We start from the raw sequence: 14,863 nt of genomic DNA on the forward strand, positions 1-14,863 counted from the left end.
GGGTCAGCTCAAATGGACCCTCGACATTGGTTTGAGAGGGTAGGTAAGTGGCAGTGTAAGACACACATTTATCTGTTCAAAAAAGTCAGTCAAGAAGAGTCTACAGAGTCAGAAACCTTTTTCTACCACAAATCCACTGGCACACAAAATTTGCCCTCTGAAAAAACTGTGTTCAGAGAAGGAGTTTTTACTGTGAAGCCACCCTAGCTATTTAAGCTGTTACACTGCATTCATCAGCCTAGTGTCTGCAACTTCAAAAACACTGGCTCATACTTTAAAAAAAATTAGCAATGTGTTTGCTGAAAAATTACCCTATGCTGAGGGTTATGATGCCAACTGCTTATGAAGTAAATCTTGATTTCTAATAAAAAAAAATACTAATTTGTATTACAGTAGTACCCAAAGACCACAGTCAGGTTGTGCTAGAAGCTGTACAAAGAATCTGTGCAAAGCTTCCCCCAAAAGCCTTCCCCCTTTTTCCTCCTGTGAGTTCTTTGTCCCTTCTATCCTGTTGGGCAATTTTGCATTTTTCACTTCCCCATCACTGCAGACAAGTTGGAGGAATTAGCTTCCCCCAGCGTCCTTAGCATACCCATTGTTTGATCAAAGCACAGTCATTAAGATTAACAACTCCCCATTAACAACTCCCCAGTTTCATAATATCAATCAGAACTCATAAGCTGTATGATTCCCCATAGATTCCCCAATCTTCACAGCCCCTGCCTCAAAGAGTTCTATACATCTAAAAAGGCAAGGGAGGATAGCAAGAAAAGCAAAGTGCTTCGAGGCACAAGAGGCACACATCTTTGTTAGTTCAGACTTCCTTGCTCCTCCTTAAGACAAGCAACATATGAAGGATGAGAGAAAGGAGAAACAATACAAACTGTATATTGTTTTTATATATTATGGTTACTTAAGTATACATATTACATATTACAATTGTAGTTGCTTGGTGTTAAATAAATGCACAGCAAGTAGAACTAACAGTCCTTCGTTTTGATTCAGCTTTCAATATACCAGGGCACAGACAGACATGTCACAAACATGTCACTAAGTTATATTAAAAGCTTGCCAACCAGAAAAGCATTTGTGCAATTTTCTTCAAATTCTCAAGAAATACTCCAATTTAGCCTGAAAGTCAGCTTTCAAATGTTAAACATAAACAGATGTCTCTCTCTCACCTCCTCCTCCTATTTTAAAAGGGGTATAAGCAGGGCTAAAAGCTAGGATTGTCACAATGCTAGCAATTCTGGTGTATTTTTTGTACCTGTCTCATGAAAATATGATGTAAGGCTGCCAATTTGAGTATGTTCCCTTCTTCAAAATGGCCACCATCTCCTATTACTGTCTATGGGGCTGATGGCTGCCATTTCCCTGCAGTCTATCTGCATAAGGAAGTGAGGCTGCCCTTAAAACCAAAAGCTGGCTGCCACCTGCCACTGTGTTCGATGAGACTGAAGCCATGCATACAGGCAAAATGGCTGCCACTCCAAGGTTCAGGATGCCAGACAGGACACAGGGACTATGAGGAGCAGCAAAGAGCCTGTGAAAAGTGGATGGAGAACGTGAGAGGCAGCAGGAGGCAGATTTAAGGGATGCAGAGGGATATGGGGGCAGAAGGGAGGCTGAGGACACAAAGGATATTGATGGGGTGGGAGTTATAGGAATTGATGGCAGCTTCCCCCACCTGGGGGGAGTGGGGAGGAAGTAGAGTCCCTCTGAACAGTCAGGGTAAGGCAGTATTGCCAGCCCTCACAAACTGATCACAAGTCATGGGATTTTGGAGTCTGACAGAGGTATTGCAAGGATGCAAGGAGCTCCTCCAATCCCACTATTTTCAGGACTGGGCCTGTGGACAGAGGACACAGAAATGCCTTCACGTATGGTCCTGTAGCAGAGAGAAAGTCCTGGAGCAGTAGGAGGCAGGGGAGGGATTCATGGGGAAGGGGTGCTGCTATTATAATAGCTTCAAGAAAGCTGTTGCCTTGAGTTTAAAATGACATAACTCTTCTACACTACAGAACTGTAAAGGCCAGTCACTCACTATGAATGTGATGGGAGATGGAAAAATAACCATCAGTGGCGTCCTGAGAATGCTGGTGTCTATACAATTACAAAGCACTCTAGCTCATCTATGTACCTCTCAAACACACTTATCTGACCCCCGAGTCAAAGTGCCAAAGGCCCATTATGGGATTGGGTGCCAGACTGAACTCCAAATATCTTATTTTAATATGACTGCAATTAAAGCCTTAGATCATCCATAACCACATACACTGAAAAAGGATTCTTTGGCAGTTGAAGTTGCAATTCATTTAATCTCTGCTGATTCTCAGTCATGTCAGAATCCAGTTCAAAATTGTATTTATTATTTTAAACCTGTGCACAAACTTCTTCCAGCCTCTTTCTGAGAATGTTTCTCTTTTTAGTCCCCTCCTTGTTCATCTAGCCTCTCTTTTTAATTCCCCTTTCCACCACTCATCACTCTTCCTGTGAACGTCTTCTTCTCTGTAGCACCTAACCTCTGGAACAGTTTCCTTGTATTTCTCCAGCTCACAATCCTTCAATTCAATAAGCTAATTTCTATCCTCACACCTGAACAAAACTGCTGAAGGAATTAATCTCTTTTTCAAATTTTGCCCATCAGCACATATTTTCAAAAAAAGGCAGATGCTTAAAATTATCCTGGAAAATACTTATGGAAATTAGTGAGCACACACCTATTTGCATACCTACTATATTAGACACAGAGACAGAGAACTTTGAAAATTCTGGTGTAGATGTCAATGCTTCTGAAATGATCTCAGGATAAAATGCATTGTGTATGTGTTTTAAAACTCCACTTGAAACACTGTGCCAGATAGAGCCTGCCATTCTAAATCTAAGCAAACAGTTGGTCACCTGCTGAGTCCAATGTGAGTCTAAAGTTTTTGTCATTTAAAAGCAGTCTCTTGACTTACATGTAAAATCACTGGCTTACACAGTGAATCATTATAAATCTCTTGCAAGCTTTTAAATCAATCACTCAAGCTTAGAATGCAGTGATTTGGAGAATCATCGCTCTGAGGCTTTGGGGGCCTCACTGTGCAAGGGTAATAAATGTAAATGATTTTGTTGCTTGTAGGAACATTGTTTAGTTTGCTTTTTACCTCCCACAGAGCAACCAGGTTTGACTAAGGAGGTTTACCCCAATCCGCGGGGGATAGAGAGGGTATCCATTGTGCCATATATTTTCTGAATCGTACAAGAAAGAATAACTCATGAAAGTATAGTTAATTTGTGAACTATAAAACCAGATCCAGCATAAACTGTGATTCAAAAGCCTGATTTTTATTTTTATTTTATTTTTTGGCTCATGCTAAGGCTAAAAATTAAAAGTTTATTTCAGTGCATGGATGGGTAGAAAATTACTATATTTTATTATTATGGGTCGCATAATGAACCTACAATTAAGATTGCCCAAAACTTTCCATTATAAGACCTTATTTACAGTTGTTTATAATGAGGGCTGCTGATTAATCACAGTTAACTCATGCTATTAACTCAAAAAAATTAATTGAGATAAAAAAATTAATCACGATTAATCGCAGTTTTAATTGCAGTTGAAATTTATTAAATATTTTGGATGTTTTTCTACATTTTCAAATATATTGATTTAAATTACAACACAGAATACAAAATGTACAGTACTCAGTTTATATTATTATTTTTATTACAAATATTTACATTGTAAAAATGATACACAAAAGAAATTGTAATTTTCAATTCACCTCATAAAAGTACTGTAATGCAATCTCTTTATCATGAAAGTGCAACTTAAAAATGTTTATTTTTTTTGTTACATAACTGCACTCAAAAACAAAACAATGTAAAACTTTAGAGCAGTGGTTCCCAAACTTGTTCTGCCGCTTGTGAAGGGAAAGCCCCTGGTGGGCCGGCGAGTTTTGTGTACCTGCCGCATCCACAGGTTCAGCCAATCTTGGCTCCCAGTGGCCACGGTTCGCTGCTACAGGCCGATGGGAGCTGCTGGAAGCGGCGCGGGCTGAGGAACGTACTGGCAGCCGCTTCCAGAAGCTCCCATTGGCCTGGTGCATGGCAGGTACACAAACTAGCCCGGCCTGCCAGGGGCTTTTCCTGCACAAGCGGGAACCACTGCTTTAGAGCCTACAAGTCCACTCAGTCCTACTTCTTATTCAGCCAATCTCTAAAACAAACAAGTATCAGAGGGGTAGCCAGGTTAGTCTGGATCTGTAAAAGCAGCAAAGAGTCCTGTGGCACCTTATAGACTAACAGACGTATTGGAGCATGAGCTTTTGTAGGTGAATGCATCCGACGAAGTGGGTATTCACCCACAAAAGCTCATGCTCCAATACGTCTGTTAGTCTATAAGGTGCCACAGGACTCTTTGCTGCTAAAACAAACAAGTTTGTTTATATTTACGGGAGATAACGCTGCCTGCTTCTTATTTACAATGTCACCGGAAAGTGAGAATAGGCATTTGCATAGCTCTTGTGTATCTGGCATTGCAAGGTATTTACATGCCAGATATGCCAAACATTCGTATGCCCCTTCAGGCTTCAGCCACCATTCAAGAGGACATTCTTCCATGCTGATGATGCTCATTAAAAAAATAATGTGTTAATTAAAAATTGACTGAGCTCCTTGGGAGAGAATAGTATGTCTTTTGCACTGGTTTACCCGCATTCTGCCATGTACTTCATATTATAGCAGTCTCAGATGATGACCCAGAACATGTTGTTTGTTTTAAGAACACTTTCATTGCAGATCTGAGAAAAACACAAAGAAGGTACCAATGTGAGATTTCTAAAGATAGCTACAGCACTTGACCCAAGATTTAAGAATCTAAAGTGCCTTCCAAAATCTGAGAGGGATGAGGTGTGGCGCATGCTTTCAGAAGTCTTAAAAGAGCAACATTCTGATGTGGAAACTACAGAACCTGAACCACCAAAAAAGAAAATCAACCTTCTGCTGGTGGCATCTGACTCAGACGATGAAAGTGAACATGTGTCAGTCTGCACTGATTTAGATCATTATTGAACAGAACCCCTCATCAGCATGGACGCATGTCCTCTGGAATGGTGGTTGAAGATGAAGGAACATATGAATCTTTAGTGCATCTGGCACGTAAATATCTTGCAACGCCGGCTACAACAGTGCCATGAGAATGTCTGTTCTCGCTTTCAGGAGACGTAAACAAGAAGCAGGCAGCATTATCTCCTGCAAATGTAAACAAACTTCTTTGTTTGTCTGAGCGCTTGGCTAAACAAGAAGTAGCACTAAGTGGACTTGTAGGCTCTAAAATTTTACATTGTTTTATTTTTGAATGCAGCTATTTTTTGTACATAATTCTACATTTGTAAATTCAACTTTCATGATAAAGAAATTGCACTACAGTACTTGCATTAGGTGAATTGAAAAATACTATTTCTTTGTTTTTTACAGCACAAATATTTGTAATAAAAAATAAATTTAAAGTGAGCACTGTACATTTTGTATTCTGTGTAGTAATTGAAAGGAATATATTTGAAAATGTAGAAAAAAAACAAAAATATTTAAATAAATGGTATTCTATTATTGTTTGACAGTGTGATTAATCATGATTCATTTTTTTAATCACTTGACAGCCCTACTTATAACTTTGCTAAACTTAAACTGTTGTGTCTGAAATTTTCCATGTCTGTTATTTGTCTCAGGCTGAATTTTTTGGAAAGTCTCAGCTAAAGAATTCAGCCATTTCTCAGAATAAAGTTAGGAGAACATGTTGTTTTTCCCATGTTGAAAAAACGCTTCCCACTGTTTCACTGAGAAGCTCTAGTGCCTCCATACTGTTTGAATCAGGGATTTGAACAATGGTGTGGGGAGGGCAGTGGTTAAACCTTAGTGTCAGGAATATGTCTTTTGCCATCCCCATGAAAAACCTGTCCAAATCTGGCCAGGTTATAAGCCTCTGGAAAATCTATTTGTACATGCTCAGTAGAGACTCAGAATTTGGCAGATAAATGCTCTGAAGATTCTGTCTGCACTGAGCATCCTCCAAGGCTCCTATGGGCTGACCAGGCTGTGCATGGGCTGACCTCACAGAGTGAAGGAGCATTCTTCAGACCTGGGCTGCAACTGCTACTCCCAGTGCTGTGGCACTGGAAGTTAAATTGAGGAGACTGGCTATCATGTGCTCTCAATGTTCCCCTTGCTGGTGCCAAGACAGAGTGGAGGAGAAGGAAGGAGGAAGCCACCTGAATGAGATTCAGAGGGGTGGGAGGAAAGAGATGCAGGGCAGGGGGACAGGGCAGGAGCTCACTGAGAAGTGGTGAATAGAAGCGTAGGGGTGTTGGAGCAGGAGTTGTGGGGAAGGACAGGGGCAGGAGCCATGGGAAGCAGAAGACTGGGGGAAGTAAGAACAACGTCAGTGAAATGGGCAGGAGCCAGGGATGGGTAGGATAGGAGTAGGGGGTATGAACACGTACTGGAGCAAAGAGAGGGTAAGAGATGGGGAGGGTGGAGTAGGATAGGCCCAGGAAGGAGACGTGGGCATGAGTTGAGAGGTGGATAGGAACCAGAGGGATAGCAGCCAGAGAGGGAATGGGGTAGGAGCTGAGGAGCGGGAGCAGAAGGGAGACAGGAAGTCTGAGAGGCTGGGGGGAGGGGCAGAGGAAGATGGGACTCTAACCACAAGAGGACACTCCTCTAAAGAACACAGAATTGGACTGAGTCTCAACCTTCCCTTGCTGTCTACCAAATAGTTGTGAAACCTGCTGGCGAAGTATTTGTCTCCATCCCTTCTGGTGGCAGGTCCACATAGAGAATAACAGTCTTCTTGTGTTACCAGTTACTCCATTAGCTCAAGTAGAAGAGAGGAGTGTACTGTGGATCTAAAGATCCAACCCTGATGTTGACCCATGTTGAGAGTCAATATGGTTCCAAGGAATAATTTTTTTAATATATTAAAAAAAGTTTAGGAAATAACGTTAAAAAACAACATTAAAAGAACATTAAAGTTATAAAGCCAAGCACTCAACAGGTAGGAAATGCTCATGTAACCTTAATTCAGCCCCTTGTGCGTATGATTATGATACAGTCTTGAATTAAATGATCAGATATTATTTTTCCACAGACTCCTGCCTCATTCAGTGCATAGGATGGACAGAGCTGTGGGAACAAAGTGTAGTGAAGGAGGTTGTCGTCTGCCTCAATTGCTGAAGAAGCTGGAAGGTGTGCGATGACATATATATGTCCAATATATTTTTAAAATAATACTAAACTTTTGACCTTGTGAATGTCTTATAGAAATGAGTTTCACGTGTTAATTATTCATTGTGTAAAAGAGTATTTTCTTTTATCTGTTTTAAACTGTTGCCATTTGACTTCATTGAAGCTGCCCTTGTTCTTGCATTATGAGAGGGTGTCAGCAGCAGTTCACAATTTATGTGCAACCCATTGACTTCAATGGGATTAGTGGGTCCTCCGTGCTTTAAAAATCAAGCTAATTATATTTAGGTGCCTACCTGTGTCTTAGTCAGAGTCTGCAGGTCAACATTTAGCCAGCTAGATATATATCCAAGCACATTCTTTTGTGCCATGAGGAATCCTGCCTGCTTGCACACACAAGAGTAAGAGGTTCCCTATGTTTTCTCCCTCTATCCAAAGCCCCTTGCAAAATACCAGACTGTATTTAGCCTGTGGTCTTTAATACATTAATCTTAGCATATCAAGTAGTACAAAGTATGCCATGTGCACAAGGTGTCTGACCCCAAAGCCCACTGAAGTCAGTTGAAAGAGGTCCACTCTGGAACAGGCCTAAGGTAGGCAAGATATATTTGCTCTCGGAACTCCTACATAGAATTGCCTGAGTTTGTGCCCTAAATTTCTCAACCCTAGCACTGCATGAACTTTTTTTTTTATTATTGAGTTTTATTTTTCATTCATGTTAAACTGAAAAATTAAGAGCTCACAGCAAACTAAATTCAGGTAGCTATAACATCATAGGAGCACTGTTTCAGTGGAAACATGAATCAGGTAATAAATAGCTCACTTTGATCATTGTTTTTAAAATCTCTTGAACCATACTTTGATTAGTTCTATTTAATATTTAACAACTGGTTAGTCAATTTCAATCTGTAATGAATACTGCTGGAAAAATTCTGTGCTGACTAAATACATTTATAATACTACAAAGCTGACATGTAATTGATTTTCGTTCCCATAAAAGGATTATGTTAACTTTTCTTAATCCATATATTAGTGTTTCGTGAAGTCCAGTGAATTTGTACCAGGGATGCTAAGTGTTTATTCCTTATCCATATTTTATGTAAAACTGATAGGATTATATTTTAGCCTAAATGTTGCTTTCTAGTTCTACCACTGGAAAATAGCTGAAGTAAAGAAAAACATTATAGTGCTGCAGTAGCACTGATACATTGACAGTCAACTTGGCGTTTCCTGTTTTTACTTGAGCCATATAAAACCATATTGGACTAAAACTTGGTGTACATGCCATCAGTCCACAGAGATGTTCTTTTCTGATACTAAAAATGTGTAATAGACTTACCTGCTTTGTATTTCTGTAACTTAAAATTTTAAAATCAGATTTTAACCGAGTTAAGGTCTCAATTTAATAAACACAGTTTTCCAGACTAGATACAGGTTTATGAAGTTCTGAAAACTTCAAGTATCCTTTGAGCATGGCAATGCTCTCTTACCCATGGTTATGTCAGATATTTTGGTTACCTATCCCCAAAATAACAACATGATTATTTGTATTAATTATATATCTAGTGTCCTATGTAATAAAGCATTTGCAGAACTCATAAAAGGCAAAATTACATATCTCTTGGTATCTCAGGACAAAATCCTACGGTCCTTATGCATGAGAGTGAAAAGAGAGAGCTGACTGGGGGGAGGCAACAAGCACTGAAAAGCCAAGTGGCAACAGGTTACAGGTTACAGGAGGAGGTTACAAGGGGAGGGGGTAACAACAACAACAACAACAAACAATGCAAAGCAAAACAACAATAAACACTAACCCTGTAAACTGCAACTGCACACCACCAATCATAGACAGGCACACACATCACACAGATAGGAATCAGAGGAGTGGACAGGGTCAGGCGTGTGACAACAAAGAAAGACCCACCACAGGCCACCCAGGTGCCACAGCTGCAGAGCCCACACACAGTAAACCCCCTGAGTGTGGCTGCAGCTGGGGGCATTCCACCACTCAGACCAGGGGGACCAGACCCCTGGTCAGCCCAAGTACTCAGAGACAGCTCAGACACCAAGACACAAGACACAGACAACAGACAGGCAGTGATCACAACAACAATATACAATTAACAAATAATTATAACAATAACAAATTAAAACAAGCTAGCTGCAAAAATGTGCAAATGTACAAGTGTGCAAATGTGCCAATTGTTTGGGGGGGGGAAGGGAAAAAAAGGGAAAAAAAGAGGCTAAAAATACCAAAAAACAGAAAAAAAAAAACGCATACTCCAGGAGCAGCTGACCACACCAATGAGCACAGAGAGCATGAGGAGACAAACAGAGCGGGAACAGAAGAAAAAAAAAAAAAAAAAAAAAAATCAAAAAGAAAAACAAAATAGAAACAAATCCAAACGACACGACAAAGCAGCTAGCTATCGGGAGAGACGACTGGCTGATTGGCTGCTTGGGAGGTTGAGACTATACTCGGATACACCACACTAGCTGCTAGCTGGGAGGAGAGACCTGTGTCAAAAAGGTTGATCAGCCCTTTTTAGCTAACACACCCAAAAAAAAAAAAAAAAAAGATGGTCAAGACAAGGGATTTTCTGGAAAGATTTTTAATTATTCGGTCTCACTCTGTCAGCATCTGATTCATCTCCCTTCCCCTCCTCCCCTCAGGTTTTGAGCTGTTCTGCTGTTGCCAATTTGCAGGAGGATGCACACACACACTGGGGTGGGGTATCTGGGCAGGGCATCTCTAGGTGTCTACTTACAGAGTTTAGGGCAGAACTAGGCCTGACTCCAGATGACCGGGCCCAAAAAGAGCAAAAAATGCACACAGCACACAAAGGTTGCACACGACACCACAAGTTGCTGGGCAGGATCAGGTCTCTGCACACACGCACCCTGACCCTAGATGACCAGAGGAGAGAGAGGAGAAAGAAAAAAGAACACAACACAGGAGAGCACAGCCAGTGTTGCTTGCTGGGATTCTCTGCCCTCTCTCTATGCAAAAAGAACCTGTCAAGATGATGGGCTGCTGTCCTTCCTTTAACACACAAGATGATGGTGGACCGACAATTGGCCATACAGAGCCATAACCATATATCAGATTGCGACAGAGAGCAGCTCTGTTAATGATTGAGATCACAGGGAGCAGGAAGTCAAACAGATTTTGGTTCAAATATGTGACATGGAACTACAGTTCAGGTGTCAGAAGAACAGTCATTTGTTGAGAAGATAATTGTAACAACATGTAGTGGAAAGAAATGGGTTTCAAGATGGAATTTGAAGACGTGGAAGACCATTTGGCACCTGGGAAGTAATAAGCTAATAAGTGGCATGGAAGAAGATAACAGTGCAAGGAGACAAATGGTAAAATCCTGGTCCCATTAAAGTCAATGGCAAAATTCGCATTGAGTTTAACAAAGCCAGGATTTCACCCAAAAGGTGGAGTTAGGAGAGAGGATGTAGAGAGCATCTATTAAGTGCTCACTCTTACCACAACTAAAAAGAGTACATCTGAAAGTGACATCATGGTGCTGGAATGAAGATTAGCTCATCACTTTCAATGCCCTTCATGACTTACCCCTACCCTACCTATTATCTCTCATTCAGTATCAAGAGATCGACTCCCACCTCCATTTGGCCCATAATGCCAGCCTCCCTCACCCACTTGTTAAATTTTCAAACAAGCACCCTTGTACTTTCTTTCAAGCTTTGGAGGAGCTCCCGCATCCACAAAATTAACTCATAATCCTCCTTCAAAACGCTCCTTAAAACTCTCCTTTGGCACGATGCCTACAACTACCTGACAATGGATAGGCTCCTGGGGTGCTGAGACCACAGCCTATCATGCTGACCATCCTTGTTTCATTGTTTGCTTGTACTCCCCCATTGGTTTCTCCATATTCATCTGTTGTCTCATCTTATATATGGATTGTAAACTCTTTGGGGCAGGGGCCATTTTGTTTTTCTGTGTTTGTACAGTGCCTACCACAATGGGCACAATAACTGGGGCTCCTTACACTACGATAGTGCAAGTAATAAATAATCATTAATAATAATCACTCCTAGAAATGCTACTCCCAAAGGAGCAAATAGTTATGCTGTGAACAGACCCTTCCTGTCATTTCCTTGTGGTTATTATCACAGTGAACAAACCAGGTTGACCAGTATTTTTTGAAAATATCTTTGTTGTCTATGTTATAATTGTAATTTTATTATTTATTTGTGGCAGTGTTAGTTGCTTTCTGAGCACATAAGAAGAACGATCCTCCAAGGAGCTCACAGTCTAAGTAATCAATACAATATATAATCTATATCCCATTCATTACTCAAACATGCACAAAATCAGGTTCTAAATATATACATCACTTTACAGTTTAAAGCTTAGGACCAATGTGAAAATTCTGCATCCTGTTATATGAATTTCAGATTAATTTTACTGCCATAATAGTGTTAAACACCTCCCACCAGAGTGAAAAACATCAATGCAAAATTACAAACTTTTTGGCAAGTCAGTCCCATGAATAAATGGAACCAAATTCTCTTTTCTTTTACAGCAGAGCACCTACAGTAAAGTCACTGGAATTCTACTGCTGTTAATAGGCTGACCAGATAGCAAGTGTCAAAAATCGGGACGGGGGTGGGGAGTAATAGGTGCCTACATGAGACAAAGACCCAAAAATCGGGATTGTCCCTATAAAATCAGGACATCTGGTCACCCTAGCTGTTAATGAGAGGAGAATTTAACCCATGATGGTTTTGCTCATTATATTACTGGGCTGTTTCCACGCAGTTCTCATCCTGATGAAGTTTAAGGCATAGGTTTCCAACCAAGACAATGAGTTCCCAAGGAAGAAAGCTAAAAGGTACTAATAATAATCTAAAAACTTGGCCACAAGTCAACATATTTAGCTTATTTTGTGTTTCTTAATATTCTTCTACTCTTTCCTTTTACATTCACTAGCATATGTATCTAAGACTTAGTGATAATGTACATGACCCATGAAAGAATTGCCGTCTAATACACTTATCAACGAAAGCTGGAGTCATCACTGCCAGTAATGGAAAGAAGATCCTTTTGGGTTAAAATTGGCTAGAATACAAAGAAGAGTGGCTCTGCCTCCTGCCCATAATGAGTGCCCTTTACTCATTTGGGCCACACACAGTTTGTGTTAGAGAGAAATGACACAATTGTCATTGTCATGATGCAAACACTGTGACATGCAAAATGTATGTTCTCCACCTCTTTTCTGGACATTCATTTGGCCTTGGATTTTGTCAAGGCATTAGAAACACTTGATAAACAATGACATTCATTTTGGAACCAAGACTCAGCAGCAACTGTTAATACAGCTAACAATAGTCGAACTGATAACTATTAGACTGAAGGTTATATTTTCAAAATTAACATGCAGTGTGTCAGTTACGTACAAATTCAGTGTGTATACAACATACAAATTCCCATGTAAAAGCTATTCCAGTTTCGGTTGTGACCACAAGAGACATTGCACCATATCTTTCTTTATACATATGCAATTACATGTCACTTAATCCCATATATCTACTAATATTATCAACCCATCAAGTACAGACTATATTGTATGAACAAATATCTCATTGTGCTATACTGATGGTTGAACAGGAACCATCCAAATGCTATGATTAAACTACCAGTCTGAGCAGATTACATTTTGTTACTGTGCAAGATGGTAGTCAGAAATGCTAGCTGGTTGAATAGTTAAGTCTTTCTCCAGCGAGTTTGAACAAATGACCTGAACTGACAGTAAAACCCTAGGTGGGATATTTAAATCTTAAGTGAGTGGTCAGTAAAGTGCCTACAGAGGTAAAAGGACAGATAGCATATTTGGTATGCTAATGGAACCTATTTACTGGAGGAAGTGACAAAAACATCAATCAAATCAGAAGAGGCTATTAAAGATTGTTAACTCCCTTTCAGATGAGCAATGATTTCCATTGGGATGTGAATAAATATTCATGACAAGGACCAGTGACAGAAATTTCACCAAAATTACACTATGGCAAGGATTCCAGACAAGACAAATCCTGACAAGATGTGGCTGGCTTTCAGATTGAACTTGGGGGGTTGAATCTTTGCAGAACTCTACAAAAGTTCAGAAAGACTTTTTCTCTCTCTCCCTCTGAAATTCACCATAGATGTTCTATTTCAATGACTACAAGTAAAATAATTGATGTTTTAAAAAAGCTTTCCCTCTCATTTAAATGTAATTAAAGGCCTTTACCCACCAATACTGGTATAATTGTTCTTTTCACAAAAACATTTTCTCCAAGTCACATTGGAAGAAATCTTGCAAGAACTAAGAACCTGTATCCAGATATTATAGCTTCATAGACGTTAAGGTCAGAAAGGACCATCATGATCATCTAGTTTGACCTCCTGCACATTGCAGGCCACAGAACCTCACCCACTCCAGTAATAGACCCATAAACTCTGGCTGAGTTACTGAAGTCCTCAAATCATGATTTAAAGACTGCAAGTTACAGAGAATCTACCATTTAGTCTAGTTTAAAGCTGCAAGTGACCTGTGCCCCATGCTGCAGAGGAAGGCGAAAACCTTCCAGGGTCTCTTCCAGAGGCAATGTGGGGGGGGCATGCCGGGTCAAATGCCTCCCTCTTGCTCCGCCCTGATTGGCCTGCCAGGGGGGAGGGAGAGGGGCTTTGTCCTTCCGGTGTGCCTGTCCCCGGCATGCTCAGCCCCTGTTTCTGGCAGCTGGGCCTGGGTGGGGACCAGAAGGGGTGGGACCTGCCACTTCTCATGCCAGCCACTCTGGGTCACTGTTCCATGCAGTGCAGCAGCTGCCTGAGAGAGCCTGACTGGGGAGGCGGTTAAAGTGTCCTCTCCAGTCCTATCCCAGGAGTGATTAAGTCACATGAGAGTTTAGCTTGAGATTTTTTTGAGCCAGAGATGCTGCCTATTGGGATCTAAATAGTGGATTTATCACAACTAGCATGGAGTATGGGGCAGTGCGCAGTTGCATTTCCCCAGAGCTGATCAGCAACTAAATTGTAACTAATTCCTCTCTTACTATGGTGGGAAAGTAATCTGCATCACTCCTTTACCTGGTGCAGATTGCTTCCCCCTCTGGGCTGTTGCTTTGGGGGCGGAGTCAAAGCCCTATCTACCCCTGCCCATCTGTGTGGGAGGGGGAATGCTGCAGCATATCTTTCCCCTTTTTTTTTTTAAAGAAAAAAAAACACCAAAGCAGATTAATAAATATAACAGCTCACAATATATTAGTATGTTAGTTATGTAAACTAAAATTAAGTAACCTACTTACAAATATAGCACCCTTCCATGCCAAGTGGTAGCCTGGAGCCAATTATTATGGCTAGGTTATAAACCTCTAAAATACTGACACAGTCTTAATATACTTTCTTAAATATTGCCATCTTTATCATTTTTTGTTTATATATGTAAAATATGAGACAGTTTTCACTGTGTGCAACACTTGCCTTGTGTGGGCAGATGCCCATCCCCCATCCGAAGCCGCCGAAGGCAGCCTGACTGCCGTGCTTGGGGCGGCAAAAAAGCTAGAGCTGCCCCTGTTTGATTGGAGAGGCAGGGGATAGATAACTCCTAGCATCCTGAGAGAA

Source organism: Mauremys reevesii, linkage group 1 (genome assembly GCF_016161935.1).
Source record: "Mauremys reevesii isolate NIE-2019 linkage group 1, ASM1616193v1, whole genome shotgun sequence".
NCBI lineage: Eukaryota > Metazoa > Chordata > Testudines > Geoemydidae > Mauremys > Mauremys reevesii.